The 26,007-nt window shown below is 37.6% G+C and overlaps 1 protein-coding gene across 1 annotated transcript in view; it reads left to right on the plus strand.

Annotated features, from left to right (window-relative positions):
• Positions 1–26,007, plus strand: part of Cfap299 (cilia and flagella associated protein 299) — a 370,644-nt gene that overhangs the window by 135,454 nt on the left and 209,183 nt on the right. The window lies entirely within an intron of this gene.

Below are 26,007 nucleotides of genomic sequence, written 5' to 3' on the forward strand. Positions count from 1 at the left end.
TTTTAATCTTGCTGACATATGATTAATTTTTTATTTTCTCAGATTGCTAAAACCTAAATAAACTTACCAGTTATTTTTCTGAACCTAAAGACCCATAATCTCCTTAAGTATTTAACATTTAATTTGACTTGATATTTATAGATATTAATTTCTCACCATAAATGCAATTTTCTTCTCAAAGCTAAGAAGTTATAAAATAGGATATCTGGCCACCAATTGTACAATATAATGAATAAATATTGAAAATTTAAATCATAGCCTGATGGTTTTCCTTTTTCTCTGGCTAAATGCCTTTTCTTGACAAAGATATGTAATAAAGGACCAGAGCTAAATAAATTGTGTTTGAAGACATTTTAGGAATTGTTGTTTGATATTACTCACAACAATGTCAAATCATATTTCAAATTCTAGGCCAGGAACAAAAAAATTGAAAGAAATAAAAAGAAAAAAAGTCGGTTCATATAACTGCACACTGCTAATTACCAACTTATGTAAAAACCTATTAACACTGCAGAAAGAAGGAAAGAGAAGAGAAAAACACATTACTAGTAAATGGATTAAAGTTCATGCCAAGTATAATAGAAAAATGTGAATGCAGATTAATATACCGTAATGTTTTCAATGCTAATATGTGTTTTCACAGAAGTTGTGACTGGGGGATGAGGAGATGGTGCAGAGGGTAAAAGCAGTTACCATGCAAGCATAAAGATTGGAATTTGGATGCCCAGAATTCATCTAAAAGCCAGGCAGGCGGTCACACCTGTAATTCTAGCACTTAAGAGGTAGAGACAAGGGATCTGTGGGGCAAGCTTAGTGGGTGGACCTGCAGAATCAGGTGTTCTGGCTTCAGTGAGAGAGCCTACCTCAATAAAGTGGAGAAACCTCATAGTTACTGTAACGTTGTGCATGTACTAACTGACTTCACTTATTTTCACATTGCTTAAATCCCAAGAGACATGCTTGAAGTATTGCCATTTGTTTTTTTTTTCCCCAAGGAAACTGCAAACTAAATTTGTAAGATTAAAATATCAATGTGATAAAGAAATACTTAAAACATATATAATACTAAGGAATCACTGGATAGCTCTGTGTACTGATGGAAAATCTTAGGTTGCAGTAGAATGTATGTTAGTAGATTTACTTCAAGTTCTTAAAGTCTGGAGTTCAGAAACACATTGTTTTTTAGCATTATAAGATGCTTGTCTATGTCAATATTTTTCAGTAATGTTCCACATTAAAAATGTTATAAACATGGTGAATATAACAAAGGCCAAGAAGTTAAATGTTTTTCAAAGATCTATGTTCACAGAATGTCATTTCATACTGCAATACAGTGATTGTCCAAGCCGTGTTATTCAGTAGTTTAGAAAATAATTTATGAGTAGCTTCTGTGTATGTGAAAGAAAAAGGGGATGCGGGAAGAGGGGGAGAATGAAAGAAAGAAGGGACAGTCTGGTTTCATATTTTGTGTATTTGCACATTTTAAACAGATTGCCACTGACTTTCAAACTAGAAAATTTGAAAGATTTTTCAACTTCCAAGGAGCCTAAATTAAAATATATTAATACGCACTGATAAGAGTAGTAAAGTGAGGTAAAAGGTGCTCAACAGTGATTTATAGTAGCAATTGTTAACATTTGAATCCTAAACAATTATGACCAAAGCAACATCTATATAGATTTGATGACCATCTTTAGTAATTTGTAATACTGAAGGCTCAAAATCAACATTACCATAGGAAAGTTCACAGTTGTTGAGCTGGTGAACTGGCTCAGTGGGTAAAGTACTTGCTGTCAAGTCGGTGACCTGAGTTCTCTCCACAAGGCTCATCCTGGAAAGAGAGAACCAACTCCTGCAGTTTGTCCTCTGACCTACATACAATCCCTCCCACATGCATACATATGTACATACACACACACACACACACACACACACACACACACACACAGAGTTGGTGACACAAGTCCCTGCCACCAGAATAAATAAATATAATTTAAAATTTTAAAAGAATGTCCACAGTTATATTTGTCACAGGAAAAGACTGAAGAAAAATTAAACTTAAAGAATCATCACACTCTTAAAACACAAATTAAGTTAAATATTTAAGTTCTGGGTATTCTGTAAGAAAGTTATTTCCAACAACTGCAAGGCAAGGAAAATTATTCATTTGTTATCACCTGCTCATATGAGCAAAATTCATCACTGATGATACTATGAAAAATTTAAGGTCACCATTATGGAGTCCTGATAAACACTTGCTTATAGCCATTCCAAACACAGAGCCATACACCAAAACACTGTGTACACAGATTAAATCCTATGTTTCTTATTAAAAGTAAGAAAAATTGGAAAGTCTCATTTTGTTAGATGTTATAAAATATTTCCTAATATTTTGAATTATATTTATATTATAAATAAACAAAAATAGAAAGGAAATTCAATATTTTTCATCAAGTGCTAAAGATATTCCCAAACTGACTTTTGTGAAAAATTTCATCTTCCTGTGCCATTACAAACAAAGGATGAGTCACTTCTTTGTAATTCATTCAGAGAAGAGCAAAACAGTAACTGTGATAAGAAGGGCTTATGAAACAGCATCTTTAAAAATAGGCTATGAGTTAATGGTTTCTCAGCCATCTAAATTCTATTCCAGAGGTGCAATCAGCCCCTAAACATTCTGTTTTTGTGAGTAAGAAATAAAAAAGTACTCTGTACTAAAGCTGATTTTAAACCTTCAAGTATTTGAAATTACCAAGATTTTCCTGAACCCTTCTTAACAAGTTGGATAATTTCCATCAAAATAAAAAACAAACATGATAAGTCTTAGAAAATGGAAGATAAATGACTTTGGTATGACACTGAAACGCTTTGTTGATTTTTAGATGGTTTCTTAGTAACAGAGGGGCACAGTGACAGGGATCTCTAGGATGAATAGGCAGCTCGTGGAGACAAGTAGTACCCATCAGGCCATGCTCACACTCAGGTGACAATGTTGCATGAAGAGGAGTTGTATTAATTTTTTAGGACTGCCATAACAAAATAGCACAGATTGCTTAGCTTCAAAACAGAAATGCATTGTTTCACATTTCTGGAAGTGGAAATCCAAGATGAAGGCGCCAGTGGAATTAATTTCTCTCTCCTCAGTTTGTAGATGGTTATATTCTTTTTTGTAATGTGTAATTTTTATTGAGTTTTTGTGCATTTCATATAATAGATCTTAGCCAAATTTAGACCCCCCTCCCCAATATGACCCACCCCAGACCTCCCCACCAGATTTCATGCATTCTATAAGACATTTGTACCCAGATGTCTCTCAGTGCAAATTCATCCACTAGAGTCTAGTCGACCCATTTAGTGTCACTCCCTTAAAGAATACCAACTCTCACCCAGCAGTAATCAACTGATAGTTCTCTGCTAAGACTTGGGCCTGTTGCCCATTTTCCCAGTTCTATGCTGGGTTTTTGTCTGATTGAGTCGGTGTGGGTCTTGTGCATGCTGTCACCATTGTTGTAAGTTCATATGAGCAAGTTCCCAGAAGCCTTAAAGCCTCTGTTTCTTTATGTTCATGCACCACTCCTGACTCTTACAATCTTTCAGCCCCCTCTTCGGCAATGATCCCTGAGGCCTAGGTGGGTGAGGTTTAATGTAGGAGTTGTATGGGGAAGCTTCACTGGTGAGAGTTGAGGTATGTATTAGTATTCTCTCTACCCCCATCTCATTGTGGTCAATGAGCCTTAGGTGTAGAGGTTCCACTGTAAATGTGTACGGGGTTGTGCATCTCTCTTCTTGCTGTGTCCTCACATGGTCTTCTCTCTGAGCACACTCATTCCTCCTGTCTCTCTGTGTCCAAATTTCCTTTTCTTATATAGATTGGGTTAGCTCTTACCCATATTTAATATTAAATGTCAAATATTTAATATTAAAATTTAAGTATTAAGGGCCGGGCATGGTGGCTCACTCCTGTAATCCCAGCACTTTGGAGGCAGATGCAGGTGGATCTCTGTGAGTTCAAGGCCAGCCTGGTCTACATAGTGAGTTCCAGGACAGCTGAGGCTACAGGGAGACCCTGTTTCAAAAAGACCAAAAAAAACAAAAAAAACCAAAAAACAAAAACCCAAAAACTTTCTGTTTCTAAATATAGTCAGATTCTGGGTTAAGAACCTAACATATTTTGGGAAGATACAAGTCAGCACATTATAAAAATAAAAGTCTATTATTGTACTTTTAGCACTTTCAATTTTTTTTCCAGTGGAAAAATGATTTTCATGTTATTCAGGACTTATAAACTCTGAACTGATGTTCCAACCTGATAGTTAAAATGGTATTATTTACTGAAAATATGTTTATTGAAACCAATTTTTATTGTAGTGCTTGATTTAAACAAGCATAGTATAGAAATACTATTCTTGTTAAAAGACATTTAAAATATTTTATTATTTTTATTTTTGTGTATGAGTGCATTGCGTACATGTATATAAGTGCACCTATGTCATGCAATGCCCTCAGAGAACAGAAGAGGGAGTCGTCTCCCCAGGGTGGAGTTATGGACAGTTGTTAGCTGCCATGTGGGTGCTGGGACTCAAACCCGGGTCTTCTGCAAGAACAGTCAGTGTTTTTAACCACTGAGCCATCTCTCCAGCCCCTAATAATTTTATTTTTAAATACACATATATGTATGTATCTCTGTGTTGGCATGTGCACATGTGAACAAGTGCTCTCAGAGGCCAGAAAAGGACATTGGATCCCCTAATGCTAGAGTTACAGGTGGTTGTGAGCTGCCTAATGTGGGTGCTGAGAAACAAAATCCAGTCCCCTGCAAGACCAGTGATCACTCTTGACTGCTGAGCTTTATCTCTAGCCCCTTCTTTTATCTTTTAGCAATATTCAATGGCATTGAAATGCCAGTGACAGATGATTGAGTTCACTCTTCAGCTTTCTTAATTACTCTAAACAGGCCATGCTGCTGGAAAGATGGAGGCTAATTAAAGACTATACTTATCTGACAATGATCCTGTTAAAGACCAGATCCCACCAGGTCTAAATTTTGTGCCTCTCACTTGGAAAAGTTTACCTGGAAACTGACTTTCAGTAGATACTACAGTGAATCTTAGGCATGTGCTAAGATTGGTACCTGCTGCTTTTGCCGGCTGGTGGGGAGGCACATAATTCAAGTTCAGAACATTTGATAAGAATGGTAAACATAAGCCACTAGGAGAACTAAAAGAGTGATTTTCAGAAGCCCTTAGCAGATCTTCACCCGAAATGAGCATTATCCTTGTAGCTGATGTTTTTTAGGGCCTGAGACAGTAAAACCTGCCTTCTGTCTGGGAGTGCTGCCACAAAACAATGCTGTGTGTACTTAGATGTATGTTGTAACCTAGATTCTATATTTGCTTTGAAGTAACATGTAGCCCTTGCCTGGGTTTGTGGGTATCCTTTAGTGAATTACATCATCCAGTCCCCTGCAAGACCAGTGGGGCCACCGGAACTTTAACTATTCATTTCATTTCATACTTGTTTCTCTTCATACCTACCCACAGAATAAATTATAGGACATGTGAATCCAAATTAGTTTTTTCTGGCTACTGCCATTTCTGGGAAAGAGAAGAGGGTAAAATAACTTTCAGAATTTCTTCTGAGAATTTATTGGTCTCTTAGGTTTGCAACAGCTATGGGTATTCTAGAACTAGCTAAGTTATGTTAACATGTTGCTATGTGGATAGACTGTTGTAAAATATATCTCATGGTTAGTTTATTTTATACAATAGAAATTTAATGCCTTCTGGAGCTAAAGCCACTATTGTTAATAATGTTAACATTACAAAGGCTGTCAAACCAAGCGAATGAGAGCAATGTGGCACAACAATGTTTGAAAAATAATGTAATTAAATGATTATATTTTACTTGATTACTTGCTAAGCAGTAGAAATTGTGGGGGTAGATTATAGGATTTGTTTGAAAGGATATAACACATTTCCCCAAATGAAAACATGTGTCCACATTGGTGTTTTCCATTAGTCATCTTCAGAGATGTTAATTTAACTTAAAACAATTCACACTGTTCTGTTGATGATTAATTTCAAAATGATGTTTGCATTATTAGTTGAAGTCAGGGACACCATGAGAAATGGAAGTAAAACCAGATGGCCAAATGATACATGTGGTACTTTAATGTTTACATTAAATCTGCCCCTGGTGTCTCTGTAAGACTGAAATCAGAATAGAGACTAAAATTGGAAGAAATTATTAACATGCCTGACTTAGTCCACATAAATTGTGTCAAAAGAACTGCAGTCTTATCAAGTTTAATGTGACTGATATAAGATGCACTCACCTATTCTATAGGGACACAGGGTGAACAATGAGTGCTCAATTCCTTTCTTTACTTTTATTTAGGGAAAGGTTTAAAATAATAGAAAACTATTAGAGGAGACCATGCTTTTGTTCTGGAACAAGAGCATGCTTTTGTTTCTATAGTCAGGCAAATACATTTACATCCATGTGGAGTACCCAGACTAAGAAATGCTTTCTCATGGCTGGAGAGATGGCTCAGCGGTTAAGAGCATTGACTTCTCTAGCAGAGGACCCAGATTCGATTCCAAGCACCCAAACGGTGACTACGAACTGTCCTTAACTCCAGTTCCAGGGGAATCCAACACCTTCTTCTGACCTCTGCAGAATTGCACAACACGGGCGCACTCACATACAGGCAGGCAATACACTCATACACATAAAATTAAAATAGTAAATAAAATATAAAAAATGCTTTCTCATTCACCATTTCTTTATTTCATTTCTTTTCTGAGCCTTAATTCATTTAGTCAACAGTATGTGTGTTCCAGTAATCTAAACTCTAAAATGTTTTCCTAATGTTTTAATTAACCAATAAATAGTTTTTCATGCACCATATCTCAAACTGATTTTGGTTGAAGATGGTACCCAAATGATATGGTGAAAGGTCATTTAAATGACTCAGTGAAAATAGCAGGAGGTGCTGTTAGTGCTCAGAAAATTTCAACAGTTTTGTGCCAGGTAGAATTCAGTTTGGAAAGAGATTGGAAGAAGTAGGATAGAAGGATGCAGGGCCCGTGTGGGAGCTGGTCTGCTTTCTGTATCCTAAAGAGGCTCAAGACTCAGGAATGCCAGGTGTGATGACCAGAAGTGAAAAGTGCAAAGAAAGGAACTAAAATGGAAAATTTATAGATGTAAGGTCAAGAAAATCCAATATTTCACATGGGAAACAGGATATCTGCCAGAGAGCATCAACTCATTTAGGCAAAATATTGGAATGTTGCAACCTTTGAAATCGATTGGCTTGAATATGGACAACTGGTATTGAAGTTGGTGCCTAGAACAAATGCTTCGCACTTTAGGATGCAGGAGTACTAGGCATAAAATCCAGACCACCACCAAAATATGCCATAACTTCCATAGCCATGAAAAGAGTTTTATTTTTTTTTAATTTATTTTAAAATTTTATGTATGAGTGTTTTTCCTCCATGTATGTAAGTGCATTACATGTGTGCAATGTCTGTAGAGGCCAGAAGAGGGCATTGGAGCTCCTGGAACTAGAGTTCCAGACCCTTGTTAGTCCACATGTGGGTGTTGGGAGCCCTAACCTAGGTCCTGCACAAGAGCAGTCAGTGCTCTTAACCACTCCCCAGCCTTGTAAAAGGTTTTTACTGCTTCACTATAAATGTGAAAAGATGACTGCAATTTGACTGATATTGAAGAAGCTTGAAACATAAAGGAAAATTAAGACACATGTATAAAAACTCCTAGTAAGTGCACACACAGACACAAATGAAACAGATGCCTATTTAGTGAACTTTCTCTACTTTTTTCCACACTTTTACAGTCTATCCAATATTATTAGTGTGTGTGTGTGTGTGTGTGTGTGTGTGTGTGTGTGTGAATGTGTGTGTACATGAGTGGACATGGATGTAGCGGCCAGAGGTCAACCTCAGCTGCTGTTCCTCAGGATGGGCATCTCCCTTGTTTTATGAGAGAACGTCTCTCTTTGGGATCTGGCATTCATGGATTAGGATAGGTTGACTGGCTGGTGAGTCCCAGAGATCCTTTGGTCTCCAATTTCCTAGTGCTTACTTGGATTTTAAACACACATTAACATACTCAGCCTTTAATTGGTGGGTCCTGGGAATCAGACTTAGGCCCTCATGCTTGGAGAACAAGCACTTTCAGGATTAAGCTACCTCTTCTGCCCTCTATTCAACATTCATTTTTTAAAAATTTATTATTTTTCAACCTTAAGAGTAAAAATAAATCGGTTTTTCTGGACCAACTGTATGGCCTTAAGCACCCAAAAGGAAAGTATAACCAAAGATTAAAGGGGCCAGTATAATTTCATAAGAGTCCATGTGTATAGCTAAAGGCTACATAACAAGCAACAATGCCAGACAGGCGATACCTTCTTTTGAGTTGTTGGCCAGGGTGGCCAAAGGGATTCCCAGATAGTAACCCAGCATAGAAATGGGAAAATGAACAGCAGGCACCAGTCTTATCCAAAGGAATGTTGACAACTGATTGCCGCTTGATGAGGAATAGCTGACCCTCCTCAAACAAAGACCTCTAGATAGGCTGACTAGATTCACCAGAAGGGCAAGTAGTGGGGAATGGCTTGTGGTGGTGGTGGTGGGGGGGGTGGCGACAACATAGCAGACAGTAGCCAGGATATCAGAGTATAAGGGCTCTAGTGGGGGGAAGGAGGCTATGGGAGGGTGCTATCTGGGAAGTGGGTGTAAAAATAAAAAAAAATTATTTTGGTTTTGTGTGTATGCGTGTGTTTCTTGCATGTAGATAGGTACACCTGTGTCATACAATGCCCACAGAAATCAGAAAATGGCATTGGATCCCCTGGAACTGGAGTCACAGATGGATGATAACTACCATATGGGTTCTGGGAACTGAACCCAGGTCCTCTGCAAGAGCAACCAGTGCTATTAACTGCTGAGCCATCTCTGTAGGCCCTCTATTCAATATTCTTAAAAGCGAGAATACAATACTATATAAAAGTAATACTTAGAGAACAAGGAATGTAGCTTAGTAATAGCATTTGCATAGCAGGTTGAAGGTCCTGGGTTAAATTTTAAGCATTGCCAATAAAGAAAAATAGGTGAGTACTGGCAGATGAAATATAATTTTTGAAAACTATATGAGCAAAATTGAGGACAGTTCCTAGAGATTATGAAAAGATAGAAAAATACTTATGAACGATCTATTTAATTTTGTAGCATGTGGCTCAAGGAGCTAACATGCCTTTCATTTGTTTAAATTTATTGTTCCTAGATAGGAATTTGGCAGTAACCAATGTATCATATCTGGTGTATCATATCATATCCACATTACCCATTATGTTTTATTGACTGAGCACATACCAGATGTCCGTCATTTTCTAAAATTCAGGAAATACAGTAGAAATTAGAATATGCAGAAGCTACTGTCCTTGTATTTTCACTGGGGGACAGAGAAAATAAAATTTTAAAATAGTTAAAATGATAAATCACTATAGGTTATTTGGAGAAGTATTAAACACAACCAAGAAATAGACTGATGCCAGGGGTTGGGTTGTAGTTTTTAAAAGAATGATTAAGAAAGATTTCATTATAGAATATGTCATTTGAGCCAAAAGCTGAAGAAACTGAGGTAGCCTCCAATGGGATCAGTATGAAGAATGCTTCAAGACAGAAGAAGCAGCAAGAGCAGACATCCTAAGGTAGTGGCCATGGTGGTGTTCCTAGGATAGGGCAAAAAAGGGCATGTGCTGCTGGAATGGAATGACTTAAAGGCAGGCGAGGCCTTAGAAATAACAGCAGTATGGCAGAGTTTTGGTAGGCCATAAGGGAGCTTCCATTTTTTCGGGAAATGCCCTGGAAGGCTTTGCTCAGAATAATACTAAGATTGGGCATAAAGCGATGATTCTGGATATAAACAGAATAGTTTTCTATTTGAATACAAAGAGAAGCAGGGATAGCAATTAGTGAAATGAGCCAAACAAGAAGAAGACCATGTTGACCTTCACAAAAGCACTGGAGGTACTGAGGAGTGTTTGGTCATAGTTTGGCAATAAAACACATAAACAATATGTGTTTAAAAAAACAATAAGAGACAATAAATAAAAGCACCTTCTGAATGTTGGATATGAGAGAAGACTTGGAAAGGAGTTGAGATGAAGGGTCAGAGTTAGGAGTTTGTGTTTCAGACTTGTGAAGTTAGACATTGTACTTTGTTCTGGATCTGGTTTCAGGGTATGTCCCAAAAGTTCATGTGTTGGGAGGGCTTGCCCTCAATGTGGTGATGCTGCTGCTAGGTAGAATTTTTAAGAGGTGGGGCTTAATGCCAGAGAAGTAGGTCTTTAGGAGCATTGCCCTTAGAAAGGATTATGATAGTCCTTACAGAAACATAGTTTCCACAAATGTGAATTTTTTCTTGGTCTTTTTGAGACAGGGTCTCTCTCTCTGTAGCCACAGCTGATCTAAAACATGCTATGGAGACCAGGCTGGCCTCCATCTCACAGAGATCTGCCCGCCTTTGCCTCCTGAATGCTGGAATTAAAGGCATGTTCTGCCATGCCCAGCTGTGAAATTTCATTTTTAAAAAGCAGGATTGACTGCTTCCTGCTTTCTTGCTTCCTGTTCTGCCATGTAATTCCTCCTGCAGACATCCCTGTCGTGATGCTGTCATGAAGCCCTCACCAGACTCTGAAAACATGGGACCACCTGAGCTAGGATTTCAGGCCCCAAAACTGAGCAAAATCAGCCTTTCTAAAAATAATCCAACGTCAGGTATTTTAATTCAGCAACAGAACACAGGCTAAGTTAAATGCTATGTAGAAATCCAAATAGAGATGGAGAGGATGGCTAGATGTCAGAACTGAGCAGCAAGTCTGGCTTGGAGATGACACAGTTTTGGGTCATGCAAGTGTATTTAAAATCATGCAAACAGATAAGATAGAGAACACTTCCAGGAAGAGAGTCCTCAAACACTCCAACATGCACACATTTAGGTGATAAGGAAGAACTAACTAGCAGAGACACAGAAGCCAGAAAGATTGTATAAAAAGAGAAGAAAGTGTATTATAGATACCTTTGTGAAGAAAAATATGCAGATGTTTTTGTCTGCAAATAGTAGCGAAGTTATTATTATTTTATGAAGCTATTAGAGCATGTAAAAATGGAAGTCATACTGCACAAATAGTTTACATTATACAAAAAAGCAGCCACTTCAATACAGCTTTGAAGTAAGCATAATAGAAATACATTATTCAATTAAGCATTACACTGAAATGCTAAAGTCACAATATTTGACAATCTGCAGACAGTGTTTTCTTCATCACCAGCAATAAATCATGAGAGTTGGGTAACTTTGTTGTTACCCAATGCCCTAGTAACATCACTGAAACCTCGAATCATTACTGGGGCATTCTGGAAAGCTGTTTATGGTAATTTCCCTGGTTGAAGAAGGGAGTCAAACAAATTTCCATGTTGGTGGCATGTGGAAATATCTTCTTTTATGTTTTCACACTTAGGCAAAATTAAACAGGGTGACACATTTTATCCACCAAATCCCTTTGGATTGGTTGGATTCTCAGAATAGAGGAAACATTTTTCCTTTTAATATATTCTTTGAGTATAGACAGTGCTATTGGCATTTCATGTATAATGATATGTCAATATGTGGTAAATTAATTCATTGATACATTATTAGTTGATTCTTTATTTAGTTTGATTCTTTATTAGTTGATTAGCTTATTGATTATTTAGTTTGATTCATTATTGTTTTGCAATTCAGTCTCTCAAGCAGGTAGTTGGATTCTTTACATTGCCTCCTTTTTTATTTTCCTTGGGCTCCTGCTTGGCATCCTGAAAAGGTGAGTCACCTTGTGACCATAAGAATAGATATAGATTTTCTGTCCATTTCAGTAGAATGGATGTTGTTAGGTCAGTGTAACAGGGTATCAACCCCAACTTCAGAGTGGTTCTCTTCCCAGGATTATCTGGCCTCAAAGAATTGAAAGCCTCCCACATAACCTTTAACAGAACGACAGCACTCAACTTCCAGAGCCTGTGGGACAAGAGGCAAGAAATGCTGTTTGGCCCTCAGGAGGGCTTGGAGCAAATTTATGTGTGAAATTTCCATTTGCTACCACAATGTGTCTCATTTTTGCCATTGGTTCTAAGGTATTGTCCCCAGATCTGAGTTTGGTGAAAATTTTTCTTTTGAGCCAACATTATTTCACTGGCTTTCTTTCTCCACGTGTAGATCATTTTCAAATGTCCTACACCGTTGCACTCAACTCATGTGTTCATAGAATGCTCCATACAACTCCTTTACCTCAAGTAAGGCTGAGCACTCCCCTGCTGAGGACACACATTTTCTAGCAACCATCTACAATAGGGCCTAATGCACAGTACTTCTAGCTGCTTGCTGATTTTGTTGTCATTACTTCTGTCTTCAATTTACTTGGAGATGAAGCCCTGACATCCTTTTAAATCACTCTGAGATATAATCCATTTCTTATGTTCACCAAGGACTTTGGCAATCTAGGTCATGATTTTACTTGTTACCCCAAGGGCTGTTATCATCCACCAGCATTTCTTGATGCTTATATAGCTCTGCAAGTTTCCAGTTCTTAATGCTTTTTATTTTGACCCATTCCACTCTTTGTACTCCAAAATTGTAGACCTGGCCACAGTCTCTGATAAGGTTTCTTATTCCTCTCCAGTCTTAATCTCTAGTCATCTAACACTTTGCATTTCAGTTTCTCTTGTCCCTTCTGGCAGTGCTTCATGATTTATTAGAATCTAAGCTTTTATTTGTCTATGTTCTGAACTTAGTTCCTTTCCATTCATTCATTTTTCATCCATTTATTCATTAATTTAATTTATTTAACCTAAATTCTTGAAACCCTGCCCCCATGTCAGAATATAGCTAGTTGATATTTTTTCCTTCTGGGCACATAGTTAGGCATGTGGTTAAGTTTTGGCACGGGTCTCAGGTCTAGCATACATACTGTGATTAGAACTGATATGTGCTACCAACCTGTGGCATGATTTTCTGCTTTCTCCCTGTTTACTGGCTGGCTGAAAACAAAAGTATTCTTGATTTCTCCATGTTCTATGTATCAAATATGTGATGTCTTCAGCAGTAGGATCTTAACATCAAGTTCCGGGGCAAAGGGTACTGGTGATAGCATGTAATGTTTGGAGGTCTATGGGACCTCACTGGCCAACAATTCCATAAGAAGTAGCCCATTCCTGGAACTGGGATTTATATTGTTAGCCTGTGGTGTCTAGTAGAGGCATTGTTGCCACATTATTGAGTAACTCCGTTTAATCTCTTTTTATATATGTGTATCCATAGACTTTAGGACGTTTCTACAGTAGTCAGTTTCTAGATTGTTTTTTAAAGGTTTTTAGTGTTAGTTAATCCTCCCTATATTCCCTCCTCTACCCTGCCACCCCTCACCCAACTCTCACATCAAGTTGGTGTTCCCTTAGAAGCTTTATCCTATTAGTTAGATTTCCTAGTGCTGGAAAACTTTATGCACACTATCAGAGAAGAAAAGTAATCATCAGTCTTACCCATCTGTGAACCTTGCGAACTGCTTGAACTACTTTAACAACTGTCCTGGCAAGACACGCCCACTGGAAGTAACCAGTCCCTCGAAAATTGGCACCATTATTGGAGACAAGAATCTGTAGCTATACAGATTGTAGGCACTAGGAGAGAAGCTACTGCTATTATTCTGATAAATGCACACAATGTTAAACTGACTGTTAATGGCTTATCCTTATATCCATGGATTAGCGCATCTCTTAACCTCATCAGAGCAGTTTCTTTTGGCAGTAGATGGCAGTTAGCACAGAGATCTGCAGCTGGTCAACAAAGAATAAGAGATTGGAATTCTCAGCCTTAAACGGGACACATATCATTCCCTCCTCTCTCAGGCTCAGGGATCATTGTGGAAGAGGGATTGGAAAATTTTTATGAGGCAGAGGTAGTCGATGACTACAACAAAACAGTGTTTTCTCGACCCAACAGAGAATGTACACATAGGAAATTACACAGCAGTTGTGGCAGTATGTGCAACACCTGCTCAAGCTCCAGCCAGATAAAACCCAGCATGACGAGGGGAAGTGGGCAGATGTTTCACCGCTAGCTGATGTGTATGCGTGTATTGCCTGCATGTAGGTAAGTGCACCCATGTCCTACAATGCCTGCGGAGGTCAGAAGAGGCTGTCAGATCCCCTGGGGCTGGAGTTATGGACAGTTGTTAGCTGCTATGTGGGTGCTGGGATTTGAACCTAGGTCTTCTGCAAGAACAACCAGTGTTCTTAACCGCTGAGCCATCTCTCCAGTCCTAAGAGTCAGGTTTTTTTAAGAGTCTGACCCTGGTAGGTTGACCACAGTCTAGTAGATGGTCCATACCCAAGAAAATATGGGCAGTACAAATTGGACTCAATGAATTTTTAAAAAATTAAAATTTATTTATTTTTAAATATTTGATTTATTATTTTTTATGTGTATGCATGTATTGCCTGCATGTAGGTAAGTGCACCTGTGTCATGCAATGCCCATGGAGGTCAGAAGAGGCTGTCAGATCCCCTGGGGCTTCAGTTATGGACAGTTGTTAGCTTCCAAGTGGGTGCTGGGATTCGAACCCAGGTCTTCTGCAAAAGCAGTCAGTACTCTTAACCACTGAGCCATCTCTCCAGCCCCCAACTTTTATTTTTTTATGTGTATCAGTGCATTGCCTACATGTATGTAAGTGCAACCATGCTGTGCAGTGCTCACATAGATCCCAAGAGGGCATTAGATCTCCTGGAATAGGAGTTATAGATGCTTGTTAGCCACCATGTAGGTGCTGGGATTCAAACTCTGGTCTTCAGCCAGAGAAATCAGTGCTCTTAACCACTGAGCCATCTCGCCAACCCCAATGATTGTATTTTTAAGAGAACATAATATGGATGGTGGGGTGGACTGAGGAAGAGTTTGAGGGGTAATATGATCAGAATATACTGTATGAAATTCTCAAAGAACTAAAAATATTTTTTACAGTACTCTTGATATTTTCATGGTAAAGATGGCTGAAAGTCACTAACACGCTTTCCTAAATGACTTTATGGAATTAATCCTCACTGTTATTTAAATATTTCTTAGCAAACTAGAAAACAGTTTCTATTGTGGTAATCTTGGTAGCTGGCATTTTTAACTTAATCATTTACTGTACCTAGTGCTATTTTGACTAAGGATAAATTCAAATAAATTTTTCATGTTGACATACCACTGAATACTAGTGGAAAACTTTCCACTGCCATATAGATTCATTTATTTAATTTTTACATATTTTATTTATTATTTTATATGTATGACTATACTTCGTGCATCTAAGTGCACTCTTGTCATGCCAAGCCCATGGAGGTCAGAAGAGGGCAAGACCAGAAGAGGGCGTCACATCTCCAGAAACTGGAGTTAAGAATGGTTCTTACCGCCATGTGGGTGCTGGAAATTGAAGTCCTCTGCAAGAGCAGCCAATGCTCTTAACTGCTGAGCCATCTCTCCAGCCCCTGTCATGTGGATTTATATCAAAACTTAACACCTTCATTTTTGGCTAGACTTGTACTCATGGCAACTGACCATTGTCTGTTTCATATTGCTTCCTTTTTTTCACTTCCTTTAGTAATTAGTTTAGTCTTGAGTATGAATATCCTCATTTGGGCATATGGATGTGCCTGTCCTCTGTCACAGAATTACAAACTGTCATGAAATATGAATTTCTTCTAATGCCTGTCTTTGCCCCTTCATTTGCAATTATCACATTATCTCAGCTCTGTACTGTATTCCTTTTTCTAAGGCATATTATTTATTATTTCTATTTTTATGTGTATGAGTGTATTGCCTGCATATATGTTAAGTGCACTAGTGATGTGCAATGCCCATGAAGGTCAGAAGAGGGTGTCAGAACCCCTGGAACTGGAGTTATGGACAGTCGTTAGCTGCTCTGTGGGTGCTGGGAATCGAACCAGAGTCCTCTGCAAAAGCAGCTGGTTCTTTGAACTGCTGAGCCATCTCTCCCGCTCCTGTACTGTATTTCTTATCTACTATACTTGCATTTCTGTCCTCATCACCCTACTAAGCTACTCTTGCATCTGCTTTTTAGCTTTAGAAAAGCAAAATCAATATTCTCAATGTCTTTTTATTCCTCCTCTATATCAAGACACTTTTTTTCTCATATATAGTTCTGGTTATCTTCTTTTAATCTCTCTGTCTCTGCCCCACTCCCTTCAGTGTGTCTATTGATTTCTATGGTACTCACTTGCTCTCTTTTCTCTTTATAGATGAAGTTAAATGTCCTTATCCTACCCTTGCTGTCCTAACTTACAAAAGCCTGGTCCTTTTCCCGGTTTCAGATCTATTTCCCCACTCACTCAAGAGACTCATTGAATTTCTCTTGCTGAATGCTCTGTAGACACTTCCAACTCAACCAGTTTTAAAGTAGATTCATCAACATATTACTCAGCAAAACTCACTTTCATTCCTAATTTCTGTCAGTGAAAAATAGGGTCCTGATAGTACCACATATGGGAATTTAAAGGAGAATAAAAAAATTAACTATTTTAGTCTATAGTATTGGCAAATAAGGTGGTAAGCAAGGAACTTTGACCCTCAGGAGTAGTGAATACTGAGCAAAACAGGGACAAAATATGAGCTGTGAATATCACGATGTGTTAACGTCATAGTACATTGAAAAAAAAGAAAAGAAAAGAAAAGAAACTTCTTGCTCCCCAAACCTGTGAGAGGAAAAGGAGTAAACTTCAGAACTTGTCTTTCAACTCTGAATCTGAATAAAGTGATTTAAAAAGTTTTAAAGAATCATAAGCTCAAGACAATAAAATTATTATAAAAGGAAGGAAAAGAAGAAGATCTCTGATGAGAGTTGAGAGATGCACTCGTTTACAGGTATAACAAGTTATTTGGAGACAATTTAGAACTATGCCCATTTAGCAGAATAATAGTAGCAGGTTCTTCAGTACGGCCTGTGAGTTCTCAAACCACAAGTTCTTGTCTCCAATAACAGTGCTTAGCTTAGTGTCTCAGCAGTTGTGACAGCATGCACAGACCTAAGCAAGCTCAAGCCAGACAAAATCTCCACACAGAGGGAGGAGGTGAGTAAGAAGCCTCGCCCTAGCTGAAGATGAGCACTGGAAATTGATTGGCAACTGACAGTTGCTAGGAGGAGGATCCATTTTTATTATTTTTTTTAATTTTCAGGGTGTTTTGCCAGGTAGGTTGACCAGGCTCCAGGGAGGTGGACCCAGACCTAAGAGCGTTAAGACACAAATTAGATTCAGTACATCTTAAAAATTATAATAGAGAACATGAAGTTGGGGGAATGGTAAGGTAGGGGTGGAGATTAGAGAGAGGGTCTGAATATGATCAAAATACATTGTGTGAAATTCTCAAAGTATCAATAAAATAGTTAAAAATGAATTTTACACATGAACTAAATGAACTTAAAGTGATATAAACAGTATAAATAATTATTGGCATGAACCTACCTGGCTGGTATAATAAAACACAACATTCTAGGTGGCTTGAAAAACAGAAATTTATTTTATAGTTCTATTGGATAAAAGTCCAAGACCAAGGTGTGTTCAGGGCTGGTTTCTCGTGTGACCTTTCCTGCATTATAGAAGGCTTCCTTTCAATGTCATTTTCACATGATCTCTTCTCAGGGTGACAGCAGTCCTGTTGGATTAGGATGTACCCTTATGTCCTCATTTAACTATAGTCTGTCTCTTCTAAAAAGGCCCCATCTCCAAATATAGTAATCTTGGGGCTAGAGCCCCAACACAAGAATGTTGGGTGCCAAAGTTCAGTACATGACATCATTCTAAGCTGAGTAGAGGTGACTGAAGTGCTGTTTTGCTAACTGTATTGTTATTTTTAGTCTTTGCATAGGCTTCTGTGCACAAACATTAAGGAACTGCCAATTGTACCTGACAGTATTTACAAATATCTTCAACATTTCATTTTACAGGCAAATTTTATGAAAGTAGAGATATATAAAACTATATTCAGCCAAAATAATGTTTTTGGCTGCCCTTGGCTAAATAATAAGAAAAATAATTATGTTTTTATTTTTATGTTTTTGTGAAATACAAAAAAATACACTGCAAACAATGACCTTTTTTTCTTCTTCTAATTTTAAGGTCAAAACAAATGTTGAGACCAAATATAACTCCATAAAAATATGGAAGGCTGATAAATCTTAGCATCACCATCTCATCACATGTTTGCTACAATGTTCACTTGTCTCCCTAGTTCAGAAGGTAGAGGAAACACTACAACCTCATATTTCAAGATACATGAGGCTATATGTTGAATTTCTGGAATTTTGCTCCATTTTAGCATTTTCTGAGGAAATAGGTAATTATTTCATCTGACAGTTAAAAAGAAGGCATTCAAAGCACTGCAGTGCTATTAAAGCCATAGTAAGTGTGATGTAGAACTTTAAAAACATGACTCTTTCAATTTTTTTTCAGTATTTAAAACTTTTCTCTTAACATTTCAGAGATTTACACAAGGAGTATATCATCCAAGATTCCAAACTTCAAAGGCTTAAAAAACAAACTGTGAACTAAGAAGCTCTTCTTTTTTGTTTCACTTGTGTTATTTTTCTAACCTTTCCTTTTAAACACACTCTTTCTTTCATTTTCCACTTGAGATAAAATTGGTAAAATAATTCATTTTAAATAAATTCTGAATGTCTTAATATTCTGTGAGTTGGACCAAATGACATGTAAACTGTAAACTCTAGAAATTTTATAGCTTCTTCTACCTTGTCATAATATTTTGCCATCTTCTCATGAACATCTTATTAAAAGGTACCTAGAAATATTATTGATTAATGGAAAAGTAAGGATCCTGAAAACTGCAGAGGATGCTTTTATGTCTTTTTCTTTCAGTTTTTAAAAACTTACTATGTCAAAACAGCTCTTTTCCTTTTCTGTATTGAGTATAGCCCCCTTTTTAAGAAAAAATACTAAACTAATAAGTTATAATCATAGTTGAAAATATCTTTCCCTGACTAATTTAAGATATTGACCAAATTTTATTTACAGAATACAGAAAAATAGAAGTTCTAATTCTTCAGTGTTGTACAATATAATTCTTTTGTGTAGAACCTGAAGGATCAATATTTTGTTAAATCCCAGCATCCGGGAGGCAGAGGCAGGCAGATCTCTGTGAGTTCAAGGCCAGCCTGGTCTACATAGTGAGTTCCAGGACAGCTGGGGCTACATGGAGACCCTGTCTCAAAAAGACCAAAAAAAAAAAAAATTAAGTGTCTTCTTTAATTTGTTGATACACACACAAAAAAATCAACAAATTAAAAAAATGAGTTATATTTGAGGAGGAAGCGTAAAAATTTATGTCATGTTAAGTAGTAGAGGTGATAAACATTACCATTGAAATCTACCCGATGACTTTATATCCATACACAGGTGCCAAGGATCTGAGTGCAACTGACCATGACTAGTAATAATCAGATACATACAGATTAGATACTCATGAGCCAACATCTAAGTGTTATTAGCAAAAACAATGAGCTTTTCTGTAATAAACAGTATATTTTAAAATGAAATGGAGATCTCCTTTAAAGGTTAAAAACTCATTCAATTTTATGTCTTACAGGGTTTATACTGAGTTTAATATTGTATAACTGTATTAATTCAACTGTGAATGTAAAAATTTTATAGCCACTTTTGAAAGAGATGTATCTTTGCTCTGGAAATTGTTATTGAGCATGTTAGAGCTGTAATGAAATGCTTCTTCTAAAAAATAAAAAAAATGAACAATTAAGTGTCTTCATTTTATTACTAGACTATATATTTCAGAAGATAAAATCCAAGAAAGGAAAATAGAATTGGGATTTCTTTCTTATTTGATATTCTAACTTAGATCATACAAATAATGTTTTAGAAAACTCATAAGTAAAAATTAAAATAAGTAAAAACCTCTAAACAGGAAAGGAAGGCAATGCAAAAGAGCCCCTCCCTTGGAGGAGGGTCCCTGAGACTGGAGAGCAAGAAGGTTTGGTGTCTTAGACAAGAAGTAGGAGGAAGGAGAGGCAGAGATTCTAAAATGGCCTGCAGATCCCGGGAGCGAGCTCGAGACGGTCTCCAACTCTATTCTTCACTGGCCAACTGTTCATTATTTCTAAAAGTATTGCTATATCATGAGGACATTAAAATAAATCTTTGTCTCCCACAACAACATCCATGCCTCTCTATGCCTTGGGAAAGTAAGGAAGGAAAACCAAGGGAAGAAATAGAGTGAAGCAATTAAAAAGTAAACAGAAGCAAGCAAATATGAAAGTGCAAAGAATCATTTTGAGTTTTTCCTCAGTGTCTGAACCGTATTTAGGTTGTTCTTTCCTTGAACATACATGAGAGTTGTACTTCTGAAGCAGACAGTCCCAAAGAAAATAAAATAAGAATGTCTAAGAAATAAACATGCCATGTAATTAACATTCACAGCCCGAGGACTATAGCCCAGCACTTCTAGTGTGTATTTCAGCATACAGGGACAAATGTGAGTTCCTTCATTCAGCAGCCCTAACTTCTGGGAAGAAACATCCTCTCAAAAGTCCATGAAATACAGAAATTTCCATGTTTTGAGGTTCTTGTTTGAAAATAATAAAATAATTCTGGATCTCTTGAAAATTAAAATTATCTCCTGGCTATTTAATATGCATATAAATTAATAATTGAGAAAAAATAGCTTTTTGTGATGTCGTCTTAGCAGGAAATAAAGATGACAGAAGTACAAGCTGGAAGTCCTTTGTGGGGACTGGAAAGATGGCTCAGTGTTTAGGAGTGTGTGATGCTTGATGCTCTTTCAAATGACTTGAGTTCTGCCTGGCATCCAGGTCAGGCAGGTCGCAACTCCCTGAAGCCCCAGCCACAAAGGATCTGTCACTCTCTTCTGGCCTCTGTGGGCACCTGCAAATAAACGTGGTGTCCACCTACAGTAACACATACATATAAATACAAATAAATCTGTTTTAAAAAAGAAGTCCTTCATGGGGCTACAGCTCTCTAGGTCTTTTCTATGAAGAGGAATAACATTTAAGTCATAGATTAAAACTGTGGATAGACAATGTAATGTTTGTCTTAACAAAAGGACTGCATATTTTAAGGGTATAAAAATTCTGTATGAATGGGTTATGTATTTTTGAAGCAAGGAAGCAAACAAAGACCTCAACAAATATATTTTTAACAACATCCAGTATCAGTTCAAAGTTTCTAAAGTCATGTTTCAGAATACGTGAAAGGGCTCAGTTTTGAGTTGTCACTATATTCTGGCATGTTTGTCAACATTAGAACTATGGTAAGGTGTCCTTTGTTTTTCCTTTCAAATGTGAGTAGCTTTCTTCCCAGTCCTTAGGAAACAAACAGGAAAGAGAGAGATTTTCCTCACCTGTCACTGTAAACCACATGGAATCAGCACTTCAGCATCTGATTCCTCAGCTCCTGGATTCTGTTTTGTTTGTTTGTTTTGTTGTTTTCTTTCCACTTGCCTACCCAGGCACCCTGTAATTAACTCTGTTTTTTGATACTACATAGATCACTCTATCATCCCAGTCTGGCTTCCCTCAGGCCGACTGACTACTATGTAGCAATCAGAGCAGCTGATGAAGCATGCATGCCTCTATCAAAACATGGAAAGTCACATGCCAAAGTCTGGCTTAGAAACTTGAAAAGCCATCACTTGATGCTCTAGTTACATAGAAGGTATGACCTCTGGCCTTAAAAAGAATCCAGAGGCAACAACTTAACTGAAAGCTGAGCAGAAGACTCAGAGCTGTTGTCTCAAAGCTGTGTCTTTTCTATTATGAAAAGCATGTCTTTTCTATTATGTTATGTTTTCATGCAAGGTGGACTTAGAGTTGTCAGGGCCAAAAGCCAGTATTCACAAGCTTGCTAGCCAATCAGACATTCTTTTCTTAGATTATCGGTGTGTTGGCAGCTTGAAATTGGTCAAGGTAAAATTGTGTGAACTCTTGACAGTGGCAAATATTATCAATCAGACTAACTACAGTCAGGCTTGAGCATATTGATGGTGAATAGAGGAGAGATGCCAACACTTTTAAGCAAGTACCAAGATGGTACCAATCTCTTCATTACATTCTTGCAATTTTCCTTTCACCTTTTCCCTCATTTTCAGTTTGCTCTCAACTTTCTCTCAGACTACTCTACCATTCTTCTTTCCAGTCTACCTTTATTGTAAATTTTTGTCTTATGATCCTTGTACTTTCCATATTAGTTCAACAACTTATTGACAAATTATACATACAGCTAGTTCAAGGAACAAAATATACGTCTACTCAAGGTTTATATGAGAATGTTTGGTTTTTACTGAAGCTTTAACTACAAAGCACATGGTAACTAAAAGTACCAGACTGGTGGAACTAACCTTCTTGGATGTTTAACAGCCATACTTTGAGGCCTATACTAATCTGGTCAGAGGGACTTAAAGGACAGTTTTTGCTCCTTGCCTTTCAAGGTTGACCAAGTTCTAGGGAACTATGGAGCATCTCTCAAATGCCCTGTAACTGTGGTGAGTCACCTGTCCTCTTGTTTAGGGAGGCCATAGAGACCCCAGAAGGTGGACTTGAACCAGTTTCCGGTCTTAAGAGGAGGGTCAACACAGAGGAAGCATTTCTTCCATGCTTCCAAGTGAAGCCAGCCACGGTCAAGCAGGACCTTCAACTTATCTTCATATAGATGGAACTGGTTAAAGAAAGGAGCCAGGGGCTCCTCCCAAGCCCATGTGACTCCCTGAGGAATCAGATCCTCAAATGACCTTAAGAGTAAAAATAAATTTGTTAATCTAGGCCAACTGCATGGTCTTAAACACCAGAAAGGAATGTATAATCAAAGATTAAAGTGATCAGTATAATTCTTTAAGAGTCCATGTGTATAGTTAAAGGCTACATAACAAGAAACAATGCCAGACAGGAGATACTTTCCTTTGAGTTGTTGGCTAGCGTGGCTCAAGAGACTCATGGAAAATAACCCAGCATAGAACTAGGAAAATGAACAGCAGACCCCAATCTTATCTAAAGGAATGTTGGCAACTGATTGCTGCTAGATGAGGAAGAACTGAGCTTCCTAAAACAAGGAACTCTAGATAGGCTGACTAGGCTCAGTGGATGGACTAGCACTGGGGAACAACTCAGGGCACTGATAATACAGTGGACAGTAACAGGGATGACAGTATATCGGTTCCAATGGGGCACAGGGAGGCTATGGAAGGGTGCCATTTGGGATGTGGGTATGAAGATGAATAAGATTGTTTGGGATATTCTGTATGAAATACACAAAAAATCAATAAATAAAGTTATATTTGAGGAAGAAGCATAAAAACTTACTTCATGTTAATTAGTAGATATGAAAAAACATTACCATTGAAATCTACCTCATGAGTTTATATCCATGCTCAGGTGCCAAGGATCTCAGAAAGTAACCAGTGTGACTAGTAATAATCAGATATATAAAGATTAGAGATGCATGTGCAAACATCTAAGTGTTAGTAACATTAAAAATGAGTTTTTCTGTATGAAACAGTATATTTTAAAAAAGATATGTAGATCTTTTTTAAAGGTTAAAACCTTATTTATTTTGTGTCTTATAAGGTTTATACTGAGTTCAACATTGTATAACTGTATTAATTCAACACCGTGAACCTAAAAATTTACAGCCAGTTTTGAAAGAGATGCATCTCTGCTTTGGAAACTGTTATTGACTCTGCCAATGCTGTTTTGTAATGAAATGCTTCTATTAATTATGTGGTTATTAAATAATTTTTTAAAAAGAAAGGTATATAAAAAAAGAATTCAAACAACAATGAATCAAGAAAACAAATGACCCAATTAAAAAAATGATGCTTGCACATTTGAACTTGTGGCAATGGTGGCAACGAGCACGGAACACATGCAAACTCAATTAAACAAGGGCCCAGAGGGAAGGAGAGAAATGAATCTTGGATGGCACTAGACTGAGAATTGCTGGAGACTGATTGCTACTGGGTGAGAGCGAGTATGCCTTTCATAAGATCTCTAGATGGGCCGACTAGACTCCAGTGGATGAATTTACGCTGAAGAGCATTGGGATACAATTGCTTAACTGGATAGGACTTAACATGTATGGCAGAGTATATGCAGTCCATTGGGGGGATTGGAGGCATGAATAGGGGAGGGGAGTCATCTAAATTTGATTAAGAACTGTTGTATGAAATTACAAAAGCTCAATAAAAACATTAAATTAAGAAAAAGTGTTATGGACATGAATGAGAGTGCTCAAAAGAATAAATAACAATGGCTGCGAAACACCTTTAAATATGTTCAAAATCCTTAGTAATTATGAAACTGCAAATCAAAACTACTTAAGGTTTCATCTAACCCCATTCAGAATGACTAAAACTAAGAGATCTGATGATACCAAATGCTGGTGTGGATGTGAGGAAAGAAGAGCCCTCATCCACTGTCGGTAGGTTTGCAAACTGGTGCAACCAGTTTTGGTAGTTTTCTTTACCATACAGAAGCTTTTTAGTTTAATGAAGTCCCATCTGTTGATTGTTGACCTTAACTCCTGTGCAACTCCTCTGACTTAGATAATCCTTTCCTGAACCTATATATTGTAGGGTACTGCCTCTGTTTTCTTCTAACAGTTTCAGCAGTTGGGGCTTCACATTGAGGTCTTTGATCCACTTGGAGTTGACTTTTGTGCAGGGTGATAGGTATGGTTCTAATTTCACTCTTCTACACATGGAGATCCAATTTTGCCAGCACCGTTTGTTGAAGATGATGTCTTTCCTCTACTTTATCTCCTTGGAAAGTTTGTCAAATACCAGGATGTTGTAACAGTGTGTACTCAGGTTTGGGTCTTCTATTCTGTTCATTCATCTACAAGTTAGTATGGAGAATCCTTAAAAAACTAAAAATATAACTACCATATGATCCAGTTATATCACTCCTTGACATATCCATCAGACTCATCCTACTGTAAAGATACTTATACTCCATGTTTATTTCTGCTCCTTCCACAACAGATATGAAATGGAAAGAACCTAAATGTCCTTCAGCTGATGAAAGGATAATGAAAATGTGCTACATTTACACGATGGATTTGTACTCAGCATTAAAGAAAAATGAAATTTGTACGTAAACTAAACTAGAAACTTATACTAATTGAAGTAACACAAGCTCAGAAAAACTTCTTTCATTTGTGAATCTTAGCTCCAAATCCCTAGGATATGGAGACTATTACAGAGTTCCAGAACTTGTCAAATGCAGATAATAAGTGTCTGTGAGAAGCTTAACCCTAAGTGACACATCTTCAGTGCAAACTCGATGCATATGATGAATGCGTCTCTCAATGCCCTCTAGAGAAGTTCCTTTACACAGCAGATGGTAATTAACAGAGAAACCCCCAACTCAACAATGTACGGAGAACACGAGGTGCAGAGTGCTTATCCCTGATTAGAACACCTATTTCAAATCTGTGCCTCTCAAGGCTTAGCCATCATTGCATAAGATGAGGAAAAACATTGTAAAAGCCAGAGGGGCGGATGACCACAAGAAAACAGAGTCTTCCAGTGAACTGGTCAGTTACTCATATGAACTCATAGCAATAGTGACAGCATACTGAAATCATATGTAACCCCAAACCAGAGAAAATTCCAGTATAGATACAGGGAAGTGGGTAAGAAACCCCAGCCCAAATTAAGGAACTTTTGGGAACTGATGGCTGCTGGGAGAGGGAAAGATCAGCTTTACAAAGACGGCACTCCTGGTGGGCCCAGTGGATGGACCTACATGGAAGAACATCTGGGGACATATCAGACTTTATAAGCCATTTACATATATCAGGGAGCACATTAAATTGGGTGAGGGTCAGTGGGAGAGGCTGCAGATAGGGA

The sequence above is a fragment of the Nannospalax galili genome, unplaced genomic scaffold, assembly GCF_000622305.1.
Source record: "Nannospalax galili isolate Female #2095 unplaced genomic scaffold, S.galili_v1.0 scaffold440, whole genome shotgun sequence".
Classification (NCBI taxonomy): domain Eukaryota; kingdom Metazoa; phylum Chordata; class Mammalia; order Rodentia; family Spalacidae; genus Nannospalax; species Nannospalax galili.